We start from the raw sequence: 26,065 nt of genomic DNA on the forward strand, positions 1-26,065 counted from the left end.
CTTCATTTTTGCTTTAAAGCACAACTCCTACCATTCTTAAGTGTTCTCATTCCTGACACACAGCTCCCCTTACCTGCAAGCCATTGCCCTTCCTTCTGCATGTGCTCACTGCACACACAGAATCTTGCAACTAATTTGAAGTTCCTTTCCTTTAAAGAGATGAAGAATGGACTAGGGACAAGGACACTATCACTTTCAATGAGTTGTAGTGTAAAGCAGAAGACTTAGTCCTTACTCAGAAAGGCCCACAGGGCCTGAAGCCGAAAGCAAAACTCAGACCTGGAAATCAAATCGATCCAAATCTGAAAAGCCTCAATAACATGTGTGTCTTTATAGACTAAATATTTATAGCATTGACAAAATCAGCATTCTACAGCATGCTGCTGTGTACTGAGAAAATCAGTTAATAATGCTGGAGGACAGAGAGAAATCTGCCAAGGGACAAAGACCACACATGCAGTACATCCTCCACGTGAAGCTGCTGGCATGGCTGCCAATGGTACCGTGCTGGAAAACACATCCTACTGCATGCTTTAACCCATATCCCTTGCCAGCAGAAGAGATGGATGACCTGGTGACAGAAAACACCAATTTGCTCCTCAAGTGATGTGTATATATAACCTAGAAGAAAGCCTTTATTTTTTTTTTGGTTGCCTGAGTTCCTCATGTACAGCTTGAAGATGTCCTTAGCAGTTCCTCTGAATCCATCTGTACTGAATTGTAAAAAATGGTTCAACATTTTTGCATTTCTGTCTGTTGTTAATTGGGGTTAATTGATGATAATGGTAAGAGTAATTAGCTTTAACAGGCACTAAGTCCCATAACCCAAGACTCTTATGACAGAAATAGAACAGTAGTCAAAATGTGGCATGAGAAATAACATGGCACCATCCAGTCATCTGCAGATGTTGGGAGGTGGAGATCACATAAGAATTTGTATTCACTTCCATATGATTGCATGTAAACTACTTTAAATAAAGTGCAATCTTCTGCACTGTGCAGTTACAGCATTTTGTTATTGACATTGACCAAAATACAGCAACCTGAGGTTTGCCAACAAGCACTCCAGCAGCAGGTTGGGAAGTTGGGCTGCTTTGTCCAAGAAGAAACAGCTCCTTGAACTATTGTTTAAAACTAGATAAAGGGGTCAGTGCCAAGTTAAATCTTTTACTTTTTTGTTAGTTTCCCCCTCCCACTCCAAGTTTTATATAGCATCCTATCTGAGAATAGAGGAGAAAGCAAAGTGAAAAGCAGAAGTACCATTCTTCAGACTAGGACAGCAGCTTGAAATTTCAGGCAGGAGCTGTTGCATTAAAAACTGATATGGCAATATATAAAAATTAAGACTCTGTCTCACTTGGTCTTTCCACACAGCCCTCCCATTGCCTCCCCCATGAAAGGTTTTCTCACTGTAAGCCTGGCACCTCTTGGGCTGGCATCAGGCTTTTTAGGGTTTGCCTTCCTAACAGTGAGTTCAGGTGACCCACGACTGCTGTACCCACCAGCCACCACCCATATTCCTGCTGATCAGCTGAGACTGGCCTACACATTGTGTGCTGGGACCTGCTTCCACACATTATTAAAAGTACTATTTTATTGCAATATTGGGAGGAGGGGAAAGGATGTGGAATCACCAAAAAAAACAGTATTAGCCCAGTTTTTAATTCAAGTACAGTAAAGAATAAAAATGGGTGAAACTCTTAGTCTGTGAAATGCATCAGGGTGTAGAGAAAAATCACATATGCGGTTTGGACCTTAAGAGCAGCTTTAATTATGGAGTCAGCACAGAGCAATCATTTCATACTAAGGTTAATGAAAAACACATTTTTAAAATCAACTTGTTCCAGAAAGCCTGACAAATATTTGAGATTGTGACACAAATATTTCAGAATAAACAGGATTGTGTTTTAAGGCTGAAGGGAAGATGACTGTTCCTAGGACTATAGCATAGCAGTAACTTAGATTCTTGGCTAGGCTGATGGAAGGTGACTGGGGGTGTAATCACAGTGTGACAAGGAAAGTTTACAGTTGGATGGCATAAAAGCCTGATCTTAAATTTTCCTAAAGTCTTTAAAACAGATATTAAAATAATAATGCAGGCAGCAAGCACTTGTAATCCCACTGAGCTCAATTACTTCTCAATGTGCTCAGCACTTTTGAACACTAAGCTATTTATTTACTTGTCTATGTGTATGTACAGAGACATTTCTGTATCTTGTTTTAGACAAGCAAACACACGGTTTAATCTTTCCACTGTCTTACCCTAATAGGCCATTATATATCCTTTAAAAGGAATAGGCCTCCTTCATTTCTGTTTTCAGGGGAGTAATCTGTGCTTCAAAGACCAACAGCAAGACAAACCAGAGACAGCATTTTACAATTTCAGTGTCACCTATTGAGCCTGGAGCATGAAATCTGGATAGCCACTTCACATGAGCCTCTAACATGAGTTAAAGGTGATTATAAGTCCAGTTTAGCCTCGAGAATGAGAAATGGGGTGAGTATTAGCAAGGTGTCCTATCTCTCACCCATTTTCCCCAAACAGCTTTCAATCTACTGATAGCTGCACATAAGTAAGTTGAATTGTTATGCAGCTATATTATACCCCTGCCCTACTTACAGGAACATTGAATTCAACCCAAGGATTTTAGTGTTTTGTGAATGCTGGCAATATGAACATCATTACAGTTGTCCTGTGAAAGGAATTGGACATTGCTACCATAGAACACATTTCAAAATCACCAGGGAACTTTTTGGGAGGCCTGGGTATACTGTCAATTGTATAGGTTCATTTAATAGACTGTAAATTGATAAGACATAATAGCAAAGCAACTGGCTATAATCCTGTACCCACACTGCAATGCATATTAGAGGAATCCTCTGAATTAATTTATGTCTAAATAAGATTTTGGTGGAAAAACAAGCCCCACAATCTTCATACACCAATTTCCAGTTATGTGCACTCTAAAAAAAATCTCAGGCAATCTGCTTTCCAATGGCCTTATGGCCAAAAATTAAAGAATATATCTTTATCATAATAAGTTATAATCAAGTATTAGCATTGTTTTCCAAAATACACATGAGAATGTTAATATCCTAATTTAATAGATACTATATATATATATCAAGAACACCATTTTCCAATAAAAATGTCATAAATACAAAGTTCTGTTAAAAACTGTGAGATGATACTCAAGTAAATTCTCTGCATAGTTTAGTGTCATTTATGCTGTAGGCAAGACCTTTAGCATTACTGCTTGTGAAACACCAGACATGAAGAATTAGAATCCTTAGAAAATGTCATCTTGATGCTGCCTCTTACCATTCCATCTAGCACAGCATTCATCTTTCAACTCACTTTAGAGGCTACTTCATAAGAAATATTTTCCAGAAATTTTGTGGGTAGAAGATAATATACAATAGTGACTCTATTAATATTTATGGTTCCAGGAAACTCGTGGTAGAAGAGGTTTCCAAATTAAGCCAAACGTCTCCTTGAACCAGGCATCAAGAACATCAGCAAAAAATGCTAATATGAACCCTTGCCAGTGGCACAGTCATGAATCTCCAGGCTTAGATTGAAGAGAATGAGCCCTTTTAGCATATTTAGGAATGTAAAGCTTTGCAGCAAGTTTAACACCAAAAGCCCTTTCTCCTTCCTATATGAATAAAGTCTTTCCTTTTGCAATTTATTTCTGGTTTTCAATCTGGGGAAGAACATCCCTGCAGTGTTTTTCTGAGCCTTCAGGAGCTGGAGGATTTAATTTTTATCACCAGCTCCAAACAGTGCCTGGCAGGATGCATCTGCAGTGACAAGCTCTCTATCAGAAAAACCTGGAGCACCCAAATTGTTCTTCGTATCTTCACTTTTGAGGGCCAGCTTTAATGTTAAAATAGAGTGCCACTTAAAAACTAAGTTGAAGACGCTAACTTCCTCTAGGAATAGCTCATAGCTGCAGGTGTCCTTAAAAGGAATTCTTGATGCATTTTTACTAAATGCCTCCCCTTAGAAGGTTTTACTCCAGGAGCCTAGCGTTTCTTCATCTCCTTTGACTCTGAGGGTAAGACAGGCTACTAAGGTGGACTGAGTGGGAAAAGGCAAAGAGATGAGTTAAAGTTCCCTGATTTTCATGAGATGAGCACTCTCACTATGCAGAGAAGGATGTAAAGAAACTGAAAATATTTTTGTGCACTATTTCCTCTACAAGTTGATTAAACAATTTCCAGGGAAGTAGTTTTCTACTGAAAGATGCCAAGTCAATGAAATTTAAATGTGCCATGTAGTATTATTACAAAATGCTGACAAAAGTTATCATGCCATCTTGATACAGTTGCAACAATTTGTTTTTAAACACACAAAAGCCAAATGTGCAGTTACTAGATTACATTTTCACTGTTATTTGTATTTAAACTTCTCATCCTAATCTAGGAAAAAAGTAAATATTGATAAATCCTGCCATTTAAAAAAAAAAAAAAGAAAAAAATTCTGTTCTTTGACTAGCTCAGTTTAGTGTATCTCCATAAATGCATCACAAATTTGTTTGGTTTGCAAATAATCTCTCCTTGTGCCTTTTCTCATCCAATTCTTCATAATCCCAATGGGTTCTTTTTCAAAAATACTCATTAGTCAAATGTTTTTTGCTAAATTTCATCCTGAGTTATCCTGCCTAGCCTAAAGGTTTCTGATTGTGCTTTCTGTGACAGTTATCCTCTCCTTTGCCTTTGAAATGTTCCATGAATGGTTCTTAACAAACAATTCTGTTGATAAAGTACAAGAAAAAGAAATCAAAGCGTCTCTCAGCAGTGGTACACCTCTGCAGGGCAAACAGGATTAAAGCACAGTGAAAATGTATTTGTGTCACTCAGATTAGAAGATGGGAATCTGCAAGTGCTCTTCACAAGATATTGTGAGAAAAGCCACCAGTATAACATAGGTTCATTTTAGAAAAGCACTATACTCCAGGAGAAATAACTATCCCTCTAGAAGCAGGTTTTAAGATCTAGATGACTATCTTCTAGCTTGTGAAAGTTACTCTTATACTAATAGGTTGCAATTTTTTAAGAAGTAGAAGTACGAAAAAAAGGTAGAAGTACAGAAAAAAAAGGAGAAATATGGATAAACAATTTCTATGAATAGACTTTACATTGATACTAAATACTGTAAAGCCAGGTATTTCTGGAGTTCATAGCTGCCTTTTTGAAAAGCTTAATCAATATGAGGAGAAACGTAGGGCCATTATCTTTGAGATCTACTGAGCACTTTATCTGAGTGCTACTGGCAAAAAATTATATTGAATATGGCACCAGCATCTTTTTTGGTATAAAAATTTGAAATATGTTCTAAAAACAATACATTGATGAGGAAGAAACAGTCCAGTTGATTATCCTAGAAGGGCAATCTGAGTTTTTTAGCAAGCATCTCATTTCGTCATGTTGTTTAAAATCAGTAAGGAAGTCTTCATTTCATTACCAGCCTTCCCACATCAGTCCTGGGACATCTGGACAGGTATAAGCATGCTAAAAAGCTGAATTAGAACAATTCTAACCAATATTATTTCAGATATAATCTATCTTTATATAGCATTAAACTAGGAAAATAGCAAAACTGAATTATATTCACCCACAGTTTGACCCACTCTGATTTGTCTTCGGGTTTTAATTTTGTCTGATTTAATACATCTGATACCATCGACATATCACTGTTGAGCTACAGAAAAAGAGAGTACACAGGCAGTATTTTAACTGACTCTGATATCAAGCCTAGGCTGTAAATTGGCTGCACCACAAGTTCCACAGAGAAGAATAAGTCACTAAAATAAGTTGATGCTGAGGTAATGGTTAAGAAGCAGAGTATACCACTGGTACACTGTAAGGCCTGTTTTGTTCTGTATCTTCATCAGCAAATTTGACGGCAAGAGCACACCCTCAGCAGATCTCTAAGGAGGTTCAGTCTAGAAAGACCTGATAAACTTGGGGACTGAGCTGTGAGTGACCAAAATGTTAAAGGTTAATGGCTCAAACAATCGGCCATGTGCAAAGCAGTGCGTGCTTTGCTGATGGTATGCGAGGAAACAGCCCAGGTGCAGAGGGCAGGTGCAGCAGAGGACGACCCTGACAAGCAAACATTTGTTTAGCAACCAGCTGCTTTTGAGACAGATGAGCAAACAGGCAAATAAGATTGTGTGGTGGGATAGTGCTTTTTATTTTGCCAATAGCTTCCCCTACACAACTGGCTCAGATATGAAAACTCCCCCCCCCGTTTACACACAAGCCTGAGGGGGTTCATCCCTTCTGATGGCGCATAATTGGCTTAACTAGTGACCTGAGAGGTAGCTGTCATGTCTTGGAAGGGGTCACAAATCAGAGACCCCCAAAGTGCCCCCAGACTCATTTAGAGGGCCTTCCACCAGAGGACTGTGCATGATCCACAGTGATGGATATTAAACTCACCCCTAGGGGTGATATCTGGGTTCCTACGTAGTCTGAGTATATATTAACACACTGAACTTTTCTTTTCCTTTGTCTTTCATCTCCTAGATTCTTATTCCTGAAATATAATGTAAGCCAGACTAAAAACTTCCATTTGATGCCTTAATAAGTGTCTTAAAGTGTCTGGATAAATTGAAGTTCACTAAGTTGAAGCTTATAAAGTACCTTACTTTGGATCTTGTTTTAATATTTGCCAAGTACCTTATTCTGTCTTAAATTTCTAAAGTTTGCAAGTAAAAGTTTGTTATTTAACCTCCTGAGAATTTTTTATTTTCTCCCATGTACCACCCAGAGTGAATCAAACAACCTTCCCCTAAACCCACTGAGTATATCAGGGTATAACATGAGCCAACACATGCCTCAAGAAGCTCAGCAAAAACCTCGAGAATGACACTGAGGATCAGGCGATCCAATCTATCAGTGCAGCTGGAAGAGAGCTGGATGAGGAGCAGACCTGCTAAAATGGATCAGGGTATTTCAGTCTACACTAGGTGAAACATGAGCCAGCTCTGTGCTGTCCCTAGCCACGCAGGAAACTGGTGCTGGCTGGACTGCATCAGGTGGAGCTTTCCTCTTTGCCGTGGAGACTGCAGTTGGAATTTTGTGTCTTGGTTTCAGCCTCTCTGTTAAAAAACAATGCTGAGGAATTAAAAAAGGGTGAAATAGGTTGCTGTCAGGATGTCTGGGGACTAGAGCTGCTCCTCAAAAGCTCTGTGCTAAAACACACAGCTTAGTCTGGTGGAGAGAAGACTAAGTTTAATTTGCTAATAGCCTGCAACTGCATGAAAGAGTTAAAAGACAGTGGAACCAACCTCTTCCCAGCAATAGCAGAAATGTGTACAATAGAGGAAATGGCCAAGACCTTCAGCTTGATGGGTCCAAATGGCACAACAGGAAAAATTTCTTCATGAGGAGAATAGCATAGCACTGGGATGAGTGAATTTTGGAGATGACTTTTGAAGGATTTTCTTCCTTGGCTAGAGAAAATCATTGCTAAAATACGTTGAAAGCACATGCTCTGAAGTGGTTGAAGTAGATGATGCTTTGGGCAGTAGTTGAAGCAGACAGCCTGCAGAGGTCCATAACAACCAACACTTCTATGGCTGTGCCATCAGTTGCTGGTGGTCTGTCTGCAGCTCTTATCAAAGACACAGGGCTGGCTTAACCCAGTTCTCCTCCTTTTCCAGCTGAAAGAACTGTCATAACAGACAACTCTTCTTTCATCTCTCAAGACTGATCTAATTTTTCCAACACTAACACCAACCTACTTTGGGAGCATGTGAGGCAACACTTATGGAGTGCCTCAAAGCAATCCTTGAAAAACTCCCAGTCAGCAAAACAACCGCACATCTATTTCTGCCACCTTCATTAATATGCTCTAGATTTAGTGAATTCTTGCTGATTTTAACAGGAGTGTTCATTGTAGATCTACGGTAATAAGAAGGCCTTAATATAGATGGCCTCTATTTCCACCTCCAGCAAGAGTGAATGAAAGTTTTCACATATATAGCACTTAAATGTTGTAGTAAAGGCTGCTTCTGAAGCATTTATTTTAGAATAAAATTTGAAAGCATCTTTAGTTCTGTTCAGTTTTAATTTCCCCGGGGCTTTCTTAACGGTCATAAAAACATTCAAGAAAAACTGTTTCTTTTAAAGTTTCAGACTTCTCAAGTCTGATTTTTTGGACACTTCTCTAGGAAAGCAAAGGGGGATTAATACACACTAAAGATAAAATCTCTCTTCAAAATATAAAATAATTCCAGTTTTTAAAGTTTTCATTTCTTTCACTTAGGGATGACATCAAAATACAGGACTGAACACAGATGTTTCAGTTGCTACATTGTGAATTATTCTTTGTGGATAGAAATTTTACACAGTGTCTCTTGTTTCCGAGATGAGACAAGGATATCATTCAATCTTGTCATGATTGTCATTAATCAGAAAGTTATCCTCACACAGGATAATCCTACTTCATTCCACTTCAAAATTTCAAGCTCATGCTTGAAATCATGAAAAAGGCAACATTTATGCACAGCAATATATAATTGCTAATTTTTAGAAAATAGAAGTGATATACCATAAGTTTTTTCCTGTTTTTCATTATATGGGTTCTTTTCCTATATATCTGATCAAAAGTGGAAATACACAGTGTAAGCTATACCAATATTCCTTTTTCTTCCTGTTTTTAGAACTGATCTCCCTCCTTTGAGATATGAGAAACTGATGGCCTTATGTCATATCAGCCAAGTGTCCACGAGGTTTTACCATACAGTGTTCCAAAATGAGGGGAAAAAGATCCATATAGTCACTATGCTTATGCTTAGAAATACATCTCTGCTGTGGTTTAACCCCAGCCAGATACCATGCCCTGCACAGCTGCTTGCTCATTCTTCTACCAGCACATCGAGGGAGAGAATAGGAAAAGGTGGAAAACACATGGGTCGAGATAAAGACAGTTTCATAGGGAAAGCAAAAGGTATGTACACAAGCAAAGCAAAACGAGGAATAAATTCCCTGCTTCCCATGGGCAGGCAGGTGTTCAGCGATCTCCAGGAGAGCAGAGCCCCATCCCATGTGACAGTGACTTGGGAAGACTAACTCCATCACTCCAAATGTCTCCTTTTCCCTCCTTCTTTGCCCCAGCTTTACATGCTGAGCATGATCTCATATAGCCTGGAATATCCCTTTGGGTCACCTGTCCTGGCTGTGTCTCCTCCCAGTTTCCCATTCACCCCAACTTCCTCGCCAGTGTGGCAGCATGGAAAGCAGTCTTGGCTTTGTTATTAAGCCTTCGTTTAGCAATAACAAAAACATCTCCATATTATCAGCTCCATGTCCAGCACAAATCCAAAATATGACTTAACCTACATTTAAAATCAGTTAAACTTAGTTTCATAAGAAATTTTGGGGATTTTTCCACAAAAATAAAGAATTTTAATGAACTAGACATCAGCTGGTCCAGTTCCTCAATTATTGAAAATTTGAGCCCTTACTGTGTTCTACTCTTTTCCTACTCCTCTTGAAAATATTACATGATTGGAAAATGCTCTGCTTTTTCATTAAATATATCCCAAAAAGGTAAACTAGGACCTCGAAGTGTACTAATAGAATGTGCCGTTTTTAAAATTCCACTTGTTTCCATGAAAGTAGAATCATACTTTCCCATCTAAAAAACTCTAAATAATTACTTGCCCTGTTTTCAAAAGATAGAACAAAGTCAAAGAATTACAGCTACAAAGCATTCCTTTGCCCTCTGTAACATCTCTCAGTCCACTACAGCAAGCATCAAATGGACCCACAGAGTCTGACATTCAGTGTCTCTTCTGGGCAGGGGAATTCAGAGTGTCGGAGGGAGCTTATGCTATTACCATTCAGAAGCAGGGGGGAACATTTGATCCAGCATTATTTCAGTTCTACAACTGCCTTCTACTAAGCTTGGTGTGTGGATGATAAAAGTTTTTTAATCTGTTTTTAATTTCTTGGTTTCTTGTTTTATTTTAAGCTATTTAAGTGAAAACTATTTAAAGTAGTAAAGGCCAGCTGCTATTAGTACTACTCACTTGTTAGGCCAGTATTTCAAATGCCTGTTATATTCCTTTAATCTGTGATCACAATACTTCGTGGAGTCTTGGTTGCTGAAACACCAGTTCATAATTATGATGTTCAATCAATATTATGGATTTTAAAAAGAAGCTTTTTTTCTGTTCCTTATCTTGTAATCAGAGTAACAATCAATTTGTATATACAAATGTGCTCTTGGCTTTTGTGAGGCATTTCTTCTTCCTTTCAGTACCACATAGCAAATTGTCACAGGATCATTCCAGTTTCATTCAAGGTACAAAAATACTGACCTCTTAAGGAAAAAAAAAATCCCAACCAAAAACCCCAACACTACCAACAAAAAAAACCCTAAACAAACAAATAAAACACCCAATGAACAAAGCCAACATAAGAAGCAGTGTATATAAAAGCTCAGCTTGGAACTGCACAAAACAGCTTTCAGCCCTGTTATACTGTGGAGGCAGATGTCTTGAGGAATGCAGACTTCAGGGAGCAGGTGGTAAAATATATATCTGCTGTTTGCTGTATTCATCTCACTACTCTGAGAATGTATATCTTGTTCCAGAGCAGATTTGTATCTCCCCATGGGCAAAACACAGTCCTGTTGCACCTCAGGAAGCCATGCTTCTCCTTTGCCGTCACCCACAGGTCCCTCTGCTCACCCTGCTCCTGTTGTAAGTCTTATACCAGAGGAGGTGTCCTGATCCAGAGACTGCTTCCACCAGTTTCTTTAACTAGAAGTTGTATTTGCTGCATATATCCAGCTGAACATAAGAGCAGGCTCTATCTAATCAGAGGGGCCATCACTGTAACCGGGAAGGAAAGGCAAAAGCTTCTGCCTTCCTTTGGGTAGGAAAGAAGTGGGCAATGGACTGAGTCTCTCTCTCTTCTGCCTAGCTAGGTGACAGATTCCTTTTGTCTCCCCAGTAAATTCACATCTTAAACTATCCCTTGTAAAATGCTACTTGAGATTCTAGTATAACACCTGTTTTTCTGCTATTAATTCCAAGGTAGCACATGATAGTTAGGAAAATTAGGAAAGGGAGGTGATTCATGAAGGAAGCAACACAGGACAAGGACCAGGATTTGTGCACCAAAGTCTAGATTCAGGTAAGAGTTTAGTCCAGTCTGACTAAAGAGCAGGTGAAATACAGCTCTATGAAAAGTATTGAAGAAACTTTTTTTCATCAATGATATAAATACTCCTCTGTCATAGAGATACTTTTTAGGTAAATGTTACTAGGATTGCACTTATTTCTTTATCCTTGTTACCATCTGTGTGCTCATAAATCCAGAATGGTGCCATAAAAGAAGGATTTTAATACTGATTCAAACACAATTGGATGTGAAGATTATGAAGCAAAGTTCCCACATACATGGATTACACTTTCTCGTGGAACAGAAGGTAGCTACTCTTGAAACCCTGAAATAACTAGGCACACTCTACTGTATCCTGGGGTTTTGAAGTAATGAGGCAAATCTGTAATATTGCCCCTAAATAGAGGATAATACAGGACGACTCACATAAATGAGATTTTTGTGTAGGCAACTGAGTGGATAAAATATTTAGGAGTTGGAAGAAAAAGAAACCTAAATAAGAAAGTCAGATGTATTTCAGAACTGGGGTAAGTATAAAAATGGATATGGGCATATGGAAGTGACTGAAATTTTCTCTAGGGAAAGGGTAATACTGTTAAAATAAATATTCTAAACTACTCTATATTTTTAGCACATTTGCAGTATATGCATAATACGGTTTCCAGTAATGGGGTGCTGTTGCTTTACTCTCAAAGTTAAGTTTCTTTCTAAAGAGATTTCAAGATACAGCACTACCAGAAGTATTTTCTATCTCAGAAAATGAATAGAGACTTCTTCATTTGTATCAAAATGATTACTTGCAGTGTTTGCAATCAAAGGAGGATAGCACCATGATAGAATAATAATGATAGGTAAAATAACTAAAGAGATAAGTAAAAGAAAAATAAGTGGATTTTAATTTCTATTCTCTTCACTGTGTCAGGCATCTAACCATTAAAAACAGTTACCAAGTAGAAAAGGTAATCAATAGCAATGGTCCAAGGCATTATTAAATTTGTTGATATTGTTATTTTGAGACAGTTTTAGTAATGCTGGTAATAACTTCTCTATTTTATATTCACCTACTCTAGGCATTGTCTGTAAGAATGTAAAAGCCTTTCAAAAAGAGAGAGTAGGATTCCTAACTGTTTGGGAGGTGATGAGAGAAATGCCTAAAAGGTAACCTGACAGATCTAGTCCTTGTTTCTTCTTCCCCCACCCGATCCCACTTGGTGTTTTCTCCATTGAAGCTTTTAGCAAGTTCTCTGAATGTTGCATCTGGCCCTGCTGGGAACAACTAATGCAGGCAAAGCCTCTGGCATGCCCTTCTGAGCACCGTTTGTCTGTCATCTGTGTAAGCAGGTTTTACTTCTTTACTGATTCTTTATGGATGAATAGGAAAAGGATTTATTCCTTCAACTCAAGCAGCCTAAAAAGTATTTGGTGGAACCCTGACAATGGATATCCCTGTTGTTCCCAATATGGCCTTACTTAAACCAGAGGTTTTGGATTCTGCCATGGAATTCCCCAGGTCTTTGTCTTTTCCTAATGTGCTTCCAGTGAACAGAGCTACTGTTCCAAGTCATTCCACATGTAGAGATGTGGATGTGGCCATAGGTAAATTTGGCCTTAAATGCTTTCCTGCCTGGGGAAAGCAAATAGAAGCAGCATGGCAATGCAAAGGCTTCTCTGATGAAGTCAAAGCACACAGGAGACAGTGATTTTGATCTCTAATACCAGAATCCATCTATTCATACAGTTGTGTTTGTGAGGAGCTACTCCTGGTTTACACCTGTGACTAGTCTTAAAGCACATTCCAAACCAGGTACACAAACTGTGGACCCCCTTCACCACTGTATTACTCTATTTTGACATCTCTATCTACCCACACCAAGAGACTAAGGTGAGCATTATGAGCAAATACACTAATTAGGCTCCGGGATGCTGACTTTGCATTCCCCCCTCATTTGTGGTTTTCGTAGAGAAAAAAAGACTGGTGAAGCTTGAGATTATCCAGCTCCTTAAAGTCTGAAGGGGTTTAGAAGAGAAGATTCTGGTTCAGGCTGCCTATATTTTTGAATATTGATTTTGTTTTGCTCATAATATGTGAAAATTTCTGAACTGGCAAATACAGATTTTCCCCACTATTTCCAATGTCATCCATATCCTTTCTACCCTAATCTTTCCCAGTCAAAGAAATAATCTGCTATCACTGATCAGCTAGTATTTTAAAATTGGCTTGTAGTTTACAATCTGGTTTTATATAACACTACTTTTTATGCCTTTGGTAATGCAAGTCCTTCCTCCTTCTCAGTAACTCCAGAGTTGAGTGAACCATGCAGTAAATAGAATTGTGATCACCCAAATATGTTACTGCCTGTTTGGAGAAATAGTTACCATAAGCACCCACTGAAAAATCACACTTCATTAAGTACATGTGTAATGCACTAAAGAAGATTATATAAACATGCACATTTAGTAAGGGATTTAAAAATCATCAGATGAAATGCATACAGAGACAGCCAAAATAATCATCATCACAATAAAATTGTGTCTGAAACTGGCAGCCATGTGTTAATCAAAAATCACCTGCTGCACAGAGCAAAAAGTACATCAAGTCTGCATTACCCAAATCATAACAGGATAAAATGCAGTTAATTGCCTATTCTGTCCTTTGCTAAACGTATTTCTGTCACCCTACAGGGTGGAACTTGTCCTTGTCCTGTCAGTCAGAGCTTTACAAAAGCATTTTGTTTGCACCTTACATTTCAGTGAGACAAGCTCAGAATGAACCTGCTGACCAAACATTTATGCCCAAGGTAAAGAAAACAGACAGACTTCCTATTCACAAAGTCACTGTCCAAAGGTGTTAAATCTTTCTGTTGCTCTTAACCTCCTGCTGAAGAAAAGCAGTCATTTCTTTGAAGCCTAAGGAAAACATAAGGTGCATTTTGTCTGAGCTATCACTAAGATAAATATGATTAAATTATTTACCTGGCCACCAGAATTTAAGACATAAATCATAAGACAGCTTGGTTGACTTGTGATTAGCAAAGTATTATATTTATTTATACATATTTGTATCACTAAGAAATGTGCATGCCTTTGGGAGAGAAATAATTCTTGAGTTTAGTTACTCTTATTTATACTAATATATGCAGATTTAAAGAGTTTATGTAGAATTTAAAGATAAATTGCATCAGGTACTCCAGATGCTGGAAATAACTTACTTTGCCTGTCCTGCAGCATTACTATTTGTTTATCATTTCAAAGTTCACAAGGTAATGGCTTCATTATGCCTTCATCTAATTTCACAGAGAAATGACAATTCCTAGCTGCTGAGGTCATGGCCCATCAAAAATTATATCGTCTCTAATTTTATATCCGATCTCTGGTAGATCTTAATTTGCTTATCCCAGTTCTCATATATCGACTAAATTGCTGAATTCTATTAAAATCTCTACCAGCTGTCCAAGATTTAAGACTGAACTACTGAATTGAGACTTATTGAATTAAGACATTATTGCCAATGTGAGCCAGTAAAACAATGATTAAAATATACAAGATTAATGTTCTTTTTAGTTTCCTGTACACCATTTGGATTCATTCTGAATATGGCTTTGTACAACATACATATGATATCTGATCACCCCAGTTAGTACAGCAAAATGTCTCTAGATTTGTTTCCTTTATACAGTTACTGGCCTCAGCTGCAAGAGCTGTAAGAAACAAAGGTAATACTAAAATTATTGTGCAAATTTCCATGGGTGGATAGTGCAGTATTTTTCAAGTTGCATTTTCCTGTATAATGCTTCAAACTGAACCCTCTGAAACGTTATTCTGCAGTGCATACTGAAGATCATTCCCTCTGAAGAGTTATAGGTTGTACAGTATTGAGCTTCCTACTCTGATCTCCAAGTGTGCTCACATTCCAGATGTGATAGATGTGTGGCAGATACTCTGGTGACCGGTCAATCTCAGATCCATGTTTTCCATTTTGGCCACTGCTGCCATATTTCTATTACTAGAGGAGAGAAGAAGCTTGCACAAGCAGCAAATGTAGTATATAATAAAACCCAGCTTCACAGTTACTGCTTGTGTCTGACAGATCATGAGGTAACGCACCATCTTCCCATTTCTCTTCTTCCTGCATCTTTGCTGAGTGATACTGTGGGCCCTTAGGAGATCCCATTTGAATAGGTAACTTCCCAGAAGTATTATCTTACTCTGCTATCTTAACACACTGCTAAGAGCTACACTTACCTGCTTTCTTCCCACAGAATTCTGGTTTCTGACAGCAGCTGCATTTCCACCACCACTGGGTTACCATCAGGTAAGAGGACTATCAGCATAAGTTAAGGGGCAGTGATAGTTGCTGCATCTTCTTTATTACCCACAAATCTCTAAATTTGCAAACAAATGTGTTGCAGTTAGATTTGTGGTCTCAGTGCCTGCTGGCCAGCACCTCTGCTTCCCCACTTCATCACAGCAAACCTAAGCCAAAGCACGTGTCTGAAAGATCATTCCATTCTGAAGGGCAGGTTCCCAAGGTGACATGCAGTCTTATTTTCTACTAGGGCATGAAGGTAGCTTCTAAATGAAAGATGTAATAGAGAAAACAGATTTTTTGAAGTATGCCCAGAAAGACTGATTCTTCACTGGAAGAAAGATTTAACTTCTCATTATCATTTTTCTTACATGGCAGAAATACACTCAAAGTCAAAGAATTTTGTAACATTCATCACCAAAGGGGGAAAAAAAAATAAAAAGACAAAATATGCTTACCAGCACCTCCCACAGTGCTGCTACCTGTGTATGCCTGAGACTCCAGAGATGATTAATCACCAGGCTTAAAGATCAGGTTATCATAAGCTGTTTTAGATATCCTTGGTACTTCATCATCAGTGTGGTATGGTTCAGCAGAGAGGAAGTCAGCATCAGAAAACAAACCCTGAGGTCACTTGACTCTCATTGCCAGAGGTAGAATTTTGATTGCTTTTGTTCTTGTAAGTCATTTGGTAGTTTGTTCAAAGTCTAATAGTGCATCACTTTCTGTGACTTCACTTGTGTGTGTCTAGTGATAGCCTCAGAAGTACCCTTACAATGCTTCCCACTGGACTATTTTAAGAAAGTGAGGAAATCTTGCTGCGTGCTGACTTGGGTGACCAGGAAGGAAAAATTACAAATCAGTAAAATATACTGCATATATATTCCAGCATACTGTATTGCTTATGCCTTCCTGTGTTGTCCCTCCAGCTCATATCAGGATGTTTCAAGTGTCCCCTAAGGACCTGAGCTTGTGAATATGAAGCTGCTCCTACTTGTCTGTGAAGAGCTCCATCTGCTCTGTTGTCCTGGTCAGGTGGCCTGTAGCAGACCCCACGATGTCACTGTCCCTGCCCTCCCTTTAGTCCTGACCCATAAGTTCTTAGTCAGCTCCTCATCCATCCCCAGGTGGAGCTCCATGCATTCCAGCTGGTCATCAACATGGACACAGAGTGAAACTCTCTCCTCCTCCCCTTGACTGTCTTTCCTAAAGAACCTACATCCACCCATTCCAACACTCCTGTCCTAAGGGTCATCCCACCACATCTCAGCAATGCCAGTATCATCATTGCCCTGCAGGCATGTGCATGTCTCTAACAACTCTTCTTTATTTCCCATGCTGGGTGTGTTTGCTTTCATGAACACCAACTTCCAGCTAATAAGAGACTCATTCCATACAAGTATTTAATTAAAACTTAGTGTATATTGACCAGATTTTTTTTTTTTATCATAAACAAGTAATCATTTCTACCAGCAAATTCCTTAATGGAAAGCATTTTCCAGCTAGTTTGGACATACCATTTCTGATGTCAAACTGTTCCATTTTGTCTGCTTGCTCTTCATGGTTCATAACTACTCCTAAGTTACGAGACGGTATTTTTACTTTCTGATTAAATGTATTTATATATTTATACTTTAAATATATTTAAACAGAAGATGACAAAACAAATAGCAAACACTGAATTAATGAATAATGAATACCACATTTCTGGTAAGAACTGTTTGATGAAAAATCACCTACACTAAGGAATGATGAATCATTCAGAACTCATGAACACTTTCAAAAGTATCTGGCCATTCTTACAAGCAAACCAGCTGCAAAATAAAGGGAGCCTATTTATTCAGATTGTCTTGATGAACACAGATTAATCCAGTATTTATTTTCCCATAAGGATCTTCCTCCTAACTGCTACAAAAAGTTTTGGACTATCTTTACTCTCATTCAGGCCCCAAACAATTACAAACAAACATGATGTTATGCCTAGCACAACATAATTATTCAGAATCTGCTTTTGGACATGAATAATGTGTTCACAGGGATCCCCAGAAATATCCAATGTCTTTATTGAGGTGTTGAGTCTGTTCAGCAGCTACCTCAGCAAGCTCCTAGTTACAATTTAAGCGGTGCTATTTACCTGGGTCATGGCTTGCAGGTTGATGAAAACACTTTTGATTGTGTTGGGAACTTAAAAGCACAGGCATGCAAATTCAGCATGTGTTGTCTCTTCCCTACTTCACATTTCCCTTCCATTTCACATCATCTGGTTTTCCTTTTGCCCTTACAGTTCCTGGATTTTGAGAAGAGAATGTGTTCTTATAGAGACATTTTTTTTTTTCCCCCCTTTCTCCAAAGTATTCCTTCTTTTGATAACAGATTTTTCTGCCCTGAAATTCTGCTTTGGAAATCAGCGGTCATAAAAATACAAAAAAACCAAAGAAAACCCACATTTAGTTAGATATAAGTTCTAGGTAGACTAGCACCAGCCTCCAGTCATAAGCAAGGAAGAATTGAGGGAGGCACATAGCAACAATGACCCAGCATCCTCCCCTAACCTCAGGTGCTAACTGCTTTAAGGGCTTCCTGAAGCAGAGATAGTGCCTTAAATATTTAATAACCATAATTAGTGTTTCATCCAGCAGCATGCCCAATTCCTTTTCAAACTTTAAACTTTACTGTCTACTGCACTCTCTGGCAAGCTCAGCCACAGGCTTTGCCATGGGGCACATCTTTGGTATTAACCTGGTCCATGCTGACTTTATTTGATGCCCCGTAGTCCTTGTGTACACAAACCTTTTATTCCTGTAAAAATATATGTATAAATTTTAATATATATGTATATACATGAAAACCCCCCCAAAATAGTATCAGCTCAAAATTTTCTGTCAATTAGATCATTATCATATCTGTATCCAAAGGCAAATAGGCTGGGCAGAGGTGATAGCAGGGCTCCAGCAGAGATTCTGCCTGCTGCTCCAACATGAGAGCTGTAATCATCAGTTTCTAGCATCACTCACGCCTATGAGCAAGGACAGTCTCCCTAACATCACCTGTCCCCTCAAAGCTATGGAATTCCAAACCTTGTTTAAAAGCCCTCGTTCTTTTATCTGCTCAGGAGAGGGCCAAGCTACCTCAGGTCCTCTCAGGAAGACTGTGGATGCCTGGCAGACTGAAAAGCTCTGCAGAAGCACAGTGTGCTCCTTGCAGAGGAGGCAGGGCAGAGCCACCCAAGCCCACTTACATACAGGCACAGATCCATCTGTCAAACCCTCTGTGCAGCAAATCTGAATAGGACCAGATCCTGCACTGCCATTGCAGGTTAAAGCATCAGCTATGAAGTAGTCCAGATACTAAAAAGACTTTTCTAGGACTGTGCAACTGAGAAAGCAAAAGCTGTGCACAAGGTTCTCATCTGTCACAGCCTGACTATATGCAAAATTTTCAGGTCTCAGTCAGCATACCCCTCCCATGCTTGAAGACTCCCAGATATTTTCTGAAAATATAAAGTATCAATTAAGGGTATTCAGCTTCAGATCTGAAATTGAAAATTTCCAAGGCTAAGTTTTTCCAAATCTGTAAAGTAACATTTTTGAAATTAAAAATCTCACAAAAAAGCTAGAGCTGTGTGCACCACATCCAGGATGCTGTAAATGGCCAAAGCCAGATTTTCTACCACAAGAGAGCCAGTAACCATCTGATTAGGCTACAGCAAAGGCCTTGGCATTTGCCCCATTTCTGAACTGGGGAGGAGACTTGAACCAGCACTTATATAGCAGCCAGCATATTGCCTGCTCTGTGAACAGAATCTCTGTTGCTGACAATTGCTTCTCATGAGATATTATGAAGATTTTCCTCAAAAGACAGCAAGTGGGCTGAGACTGAATAAAAAAACCAAGGTAATAACTTGCACTTGCATAATGTCACTCAGGCTTAAATACTCTCTTTATCCTTGGGGGGAACAAACCCGACCACTTTTCTGTGTGTGTTTTAACCAGCAAGACATCAGAAGACGATACTCCTAAATAAACACATGCCAGACTTTTATGTTGAATATCAAATATAGCAGTTCCCACTATGTGTACATTGTGTAATGATGCAGAAAAGGTGTCAAGGGATGAAGAGCCTCCCAAGCATTATTATGTCCCTGTGATGAAGACTCCCCTATTTAATTCCTCTGGGATCCTGCTGTTGGAAATACTGCTCTGATTAGGCCTGTTTACATGTTATCCATTTTCTGCAGCTTCAAAGAGGAATACATTTTGAAAGTGTATGATTAAAGCTATCCACTTTAACTTAGATGTTGATTCTACTTGTGATGTATGGCCTGCCATCGTTCTAAGGTACTTCCTGCTGAGATAAATTTGGAGGAAATGAGGATTTTATCCAGTTTGCCGTGGAGAGTTACAAATGCATGAAAAGCAATCTTTGCAGCTTAAACTATATGAACAGTGTGACATTCTAATTCTATACAGTCATGTAGAATTTGTTTTTACGTAGATTACACTTTATCTTGTTAACTACCATCATGTAAACAGCATCATTAGTATTCTGAAAGATTTTCCTGATAAGCTCTATCATATTGTGTTGCTTTTTCATAAGAAGTCACTATAATTTTAATTTTATATGGGAGTGCAACACTTGCTGCCACGTTACTATACTTGAACCAAGTTCTGCCACTACCTTACTAGTGGAAGCAGTTCCACTAGCCCAGCTGGAAACAGCAAAGAAAGGATTTTGCACTTGGACAAATACCACTTTGGTCAGAAGGAAAGAATAACTCAATCTTTTACTGCCACCTCTGAAGCGAAAAGGTACTTTAGTGCCCAGGCATATGATTCTGACCTTTGGGGAAGGTGGAATCAGATAAATCAAAGGCATAAATTCAGGACCTCTTCTCAGGCAATTTGCATTAGCAAGGCCTGTCCCACTAGAGAAACCAGAAAATCCTTCTCTAGGTCTGCACAGAACTAATTGGTTTGCAGCAGGTTTAAGGCCTTTCTCATTTTGAACAAATCTCTGATGTCTCATAAATCTAGGTTTACCATGTTTCTAAAGCTGCAGACCTCCCAATTTGTACTCTAATTATGTTTTGTTATTGTTATTATCAGCTTATTCTTGCTATGAATGTTTTTGTATCACTTGAAATTGATGCTAATACTCCCTGACATACAGCCTGACATGTATTAAGAATGGAGAAAATGAAATGACAGAACTAATTAAAAAACCATCTGTTCAGTTAATTTAGAGGTGTGCCAAAGAGTTCAAATGAGACTTGGTCAGCAGTAAATCACATCCACCTGTACCATTTGCTTAGCAGTTACTGTCCCTAGTCATGTTATTTCCTTAGAAACACTTCTACTATTCAATCCAGAGACTGCACACTGAGCAGTGGGAGCATGAAATCACAGCTATTACTCTTGAACAGAAATAGTACACGTAAAAATGTAGTATAAGCCTGCTAAATTAAAAAAAAAGACATACAACAAAATGCTGTATATCATGTAGACTCACTCCATTAATTGTAATGACTGTGCCTCCAAGACATGGAACAATCACATCAGTATTACCTATAGAGATATTGCAGCTCTCTATCCAGGAAAAATTTCCCCCTTAATGTCAATGGGCTCTACTTTTCTCTCCTGTAAGCCCATCAAAGTTAATAGAGTTGTGCCAAGAATACATTTGGTCCCATCTTATTATGGCACACTGAACATGTTATCTTATTGCCTGGCTGCTGTGTTACTGCTTTACATACAGAAAACATAATAATTCAAAAAACGTTCAACTGGCAAGTTAGATCTTTTTCTTTTTAGAAGAAAGGAAAATAAGCATGTCTCAGTCTGATGAGCAGCAGTCTGTTATGTGGCAGAACTATATTATTACAGATTAGGTGTATTTCCTCTGCACCAAAGAAATTTTGCTAGAATAAGTACCTATATGTAAAATAAGCTACTTGGCATTTTCTTTCTGCTCGTTCTGCAGTCAGATTCTCTCCAGCTTCTCTCTTCACTGAGATTTGCATCCCAGACTCCCATGCACAGAGGGGCTCCCTTAGACAGTCACTTTGACTCTTGAAAGCGTCAACTGGTGGGCAAGTTGAAAGAATTTGAAGTTGACAGCTCCAATGGGAGACAAAGCAACAGCAGCCACCTGCTAGTAGCATGAATCTAAAGCATCCATTAATAAACAACAAAACATCAGATAAAATTATATAAACTAATGATTTCTCGCCAGAAAAACTTCTGCCACTTCCTGTGCTCAGCATTGTTTCAGGTCAGTATTCTTACTATTTTTTACTATCTCCTAATTTTGGTTTATACAATGTCATTTTGGTATGCTTGGGAATTTTAACCGTTTATAAGCAAATGAATGGTCAGGGCAAAAACACTACAAGGTGCACAGAACCCAAAAGGGGAGGTCCATCAGAACTGGGATATCAGTGTGCCAGGTTCCATGGACAGGGATCTTGCATATTGCCTCCCTAAACATGGGTATTAGGAGGGATTTTCATGGATGCATATCCATGCTTTTCTATGTTTCTACAATCAGGAGAATGAGCAGTGGGGAAGGGCAGAGCTGGCTGAGGGCCACAGTATCAATGAGGTCAGACAGAATCCAGAAGGTGTGAAGGGAGGGATAGGAGAACCCTTTTACTGAGGTCTGGGGGACCTTCGTGACTTGGAGAAAAGTAAACGAGAGATGGGCAAAAAAGGTTGGACAAACTACAGAAGGCAGAAGGATGAGAAGCAGGACACTAACAAGGATCCTGAGTGAGTGAAAACTCACCTGCTGGCAGTCCTTCACCTGCAGTGAGAGTTTTTTCTCCTGGTTATTCCAAAGTCACTAAGGGGATCATATCTTTCCAGCTACATTAAGCCTGCAAAAGTGTGATGGGTCATTCCATAAAGATTGCTATTAGGTAGAAGAGTGTTCATTTCAGAAGCATTCTCTGAGCAAGGTAGCAACATACCAGAAACCATATTTCATTAATTTACTGGATATGTTCAAGTGATGTCTGGGATAGAAGGGAGCTGACTGTGCACAGGGGTGTAAGAGATAGTCTGGTAAGAAACTCAGTATCAATCCCAGAATGTGGGACCTGATTAGCACTTGAGTTATTTTCTATTGTCAACAGAAATAATAATTTATTATCCTTTTCAGTGACAGAAATTCACTGAGAAACAAAAAAACCAAAATCTCACAACTGATTTATGTCTCACTACAACAAATCTGAACTCCATCAAGCAGCTGGGGGGTGGGGGGAGTCACTGTTATTGACTGACAAAGGCCAGGTTTACTAAAACTCTAGGTTTCAAAAACTGATGATCTGTAGTCATCTGAAAAGTAGCATCTCATCTTGCTCTCTGTGTGCGATGTGACTTTTTTTGATTGAAAGGGACAGATTTACTAGATACTGCTTCCTTTGGGACCATAATGTTAGACAAACCTATGGGAATGATCTAAAGCAACAATTTCACCTTCAGTGTTTCTGGTCCAAGCCATCACTTCTACTATATAGTCAGATATCCTTAAGATTTCCACAGTAAAGGACAAAGTTGGACCGTGGATAATCTTTTCTGGGCCTTCTCTTCACACTTTTGGGGCAGAGCTGACCCCAACCTGTTCTTAAAACACTCGCACCAAGACCCAGCTGCAAAAGCATAAGGCTGGCCTGTGGGATACTTCATTTGGAGCAGTCTTCACCCTAAGCACTGAAATTCAGAGAGGAGCTCTTTAACCATGAAGAAACAGGAAGAGCACAGAGTTTGCAATCTCAGTCCCCAGTGTGGAAGTCTTCCATATTCATACACCATGTTGATGAGCTTGACTAGAAAAAAGGAGACTAATTCTGTTTTGGGTGGCGGGGTAGAGCCAGTCTCCTGGCATCTGACCAGTGAATTTGAGCTTTTCTCAAAATGAGAGAGACCAAGTTACCAGGGTCTTGCTGGAACACTGTAGCCAGATGATTGAGGTGTAAATAGATATTTGTCTTAGATTCATATCCCAAACAGAGGCTAAAAAGCAGAGCAGCACAGGAGATTGCTCTTCTGTCTTGTGAATGAACACTTCACCTGGGAGCCCTTGCTGGGCTTTGTGCAAGGCTCACATCAGCAGCTGGGCTCCCACTCAAACCTCAGAGGTCCTCAGCAGTCTGGGTTGGGGATCTTCATTTAACTGATGAGGTGTTTGGTGTTTAAGTCTAGTAGCAAATATGGAGAAATAGGGGTACTTCAGGAATTAGGTTGATTCCAGCCCTTGGAGTTGTAACTAGTGGTAGCTACTAGCCTGGCTCTAAAGCCTTGTTCAGACAAGTAGGATGAGTAAAATAATTTCATGCTTTAGAAGGAAAACTAGTAGAGGTATAAGGACAAAGTGAAAACTCCATCTACAAAAGAGATGATGAGATAGCTCAGTCAAGATTTAAGTGAGGATCATTGAGCTTTATCATGAATTCAGTTATATTTCTATATTATCACGTTCCAAAAAAAAATTCTCCATCCTTAAAAAATTACAATCATTAAACAATAGAATGCTTTCCCACAATTTCCCCACATTTTTGTCATTTCCTTATCAACTCTAGGAAAAAGACTTGCACTATGATTGAGCTTTAGTGTCTATTTCCCTCTTGAGGAAATTCGCATGCCGTTACAATTTGTTAATATTTGTTTCAATAACCAAATATTTGCTGGCTTGTTTTTTTTTTTCTTTTAAAATCTAGGATAAATTAACTCTAATCAAATCAATAGCACGGGTTCTGAATTGAAATCAATAGCACGGGTAGTGAATTGTTTTGTAACTTTCAGATCACTTCCATGATAACTCTTGTAATATAGAAATTGTGTGAAATACCACAGGCAAAGTTGTGAAGCTGAAGGGCTGCACTCATACCAGCTCCAGTTTCCATACTCCTTGGGCTCACAGCATTGTGCAGGGAATCATTGTCTGATAAAATTTGAACACTTCCTTCATGCGACACCAACATCCATGCTCACTGCTAGGAACAGACTCCATTCAGTAAGCCTATTCTCCAGGATGGAGTTCCCAAGAATTTAGGTCTATCCTCTGCAGCCACGGTCAGGTCAAGGCTATCCACACCCACTGCCCCATCTGATCTTAAATGCCAGTTTCAAGGCCTTCCCAGTTTGCATACCAAGACCATTGAATTCTGACACTGTTTGAAACCCACTTAGAGAAGTCCCAAGACTGAAGAAGCCAGAACCACTATAACTTTAGCCTAAACACTTTTGTCTATCAATATATTTATACTGTAAAGTTAAAAAAAATTACTGTTATAAAATGTAAGATCCAATTTTACATTTACTGTCCGTAACATATTCATAGCAGCAAATAGGTTGTTTTATTCATTTATGCAACATTTTACCTAATGAGCTAAAACTTACTGACTCATTTTATTTTACTGAATGAAAATGTTCATATGCAACAAGACTCATTTTGTTAAAAGGGTAAGCCTGGTAACCAAGATTCACTGAGCTAAGAACTAAAGGCTGTGTGTGCAGCAGTGTAATGTAGCATTTGGTCAATGGATATATGATCAAAGCAAATTACCCATCATGAAGATAGCAAAGAGTGGTGAGGCAGGAAAAACAGTGTTGCATATTTTAATGTATACTTTCTTATATTTATTTTCTGGCAGCCAGATTCCTATATATTTATATATAGGAATATATAATGTAGATTGAATTACAACCAGAAAGCTTTAATTTCCTGATCTCAAATTCTCCCTCCAATTCCAAAAAAAGCATAATGAAAAATTCAGAAAGACAAAGAAGGAAAAAGGTACTGAAAGACCAGAAAACATGCCATTCAGTGAAAGACCTCTATCAGTTTATACTATCAAAAAGTAGCATAAGACATGGCTTCATAACCATCTTATCTCCTTTGCAGAGAAAAACTAAGGTTTACATGGTGGTTCTGCCAGTACCTGGAAGATAGTACTCAAATTTATATATGAGCTAAGATGTTTGAAAATTGGTCAACTATTGGAACAAGTTTCAAGGAGACATGACTTTCCCCTTCTCTTTTATCACTGTCAGGCAGAATATGGCTGCTCAGGGCAAATGCCTGGAGAGAGTGCAGTGCCCACCACCTCTGGGGAGCACACAGGCCACCCCTGACACCCTGACTGCTGCTGCTCTAAAGCACACCTCAGCTCACCTACTACCATTTCCAAGCATGGGTAGAACAAGCTCCAGCCTGCTGCTCAACAAAGCACGTGCATGTCTTCCATCAAACACAAGTTACTCAGCTCAGTCCAGCTGAAGGAAAGCAGACAAAAGGTAACACGGATACTCAGAGGTCAGGCAGATAGGTTTCCTGCCAGCCTCAGTGCACAGCCAATAGCTGCCATATCCTTGCTCCTTCACGGCACTGTGCCCTCTGGTACAGACAAATTTGTCACCCACCACTTCCACACTGGCTGCAAAACGCTTGAGTATCTCCCCAAAGTCATAATGCCTAAACAAAGTATTTGCAAAAACGTATTCTAATCCCAGTGCAGAGAAGTCAACCCTAAAAGCACAATGTCGTAATTATGATACAGAAACACTAAACATGCAGAGAAGAGGAGCAAGCCAATTCCTTGGGACTCATCTG

Source organism: Sturnus vulgaris, chromosome 1 (genome assembly GCF_052056855.1).
Source record: "Sturnus vulgaris isolate bStuVul1 chromosome 1, bStuVul1.hap1, whole genome shotgun sequence".
Classification (NCBI taxonomy): domain Eukaryota; kingdom Metazoa; phylum Chordata; class Aves; order Passeriformes; family Sturnidae; genus Sturnus; species Sturnus vulgaris.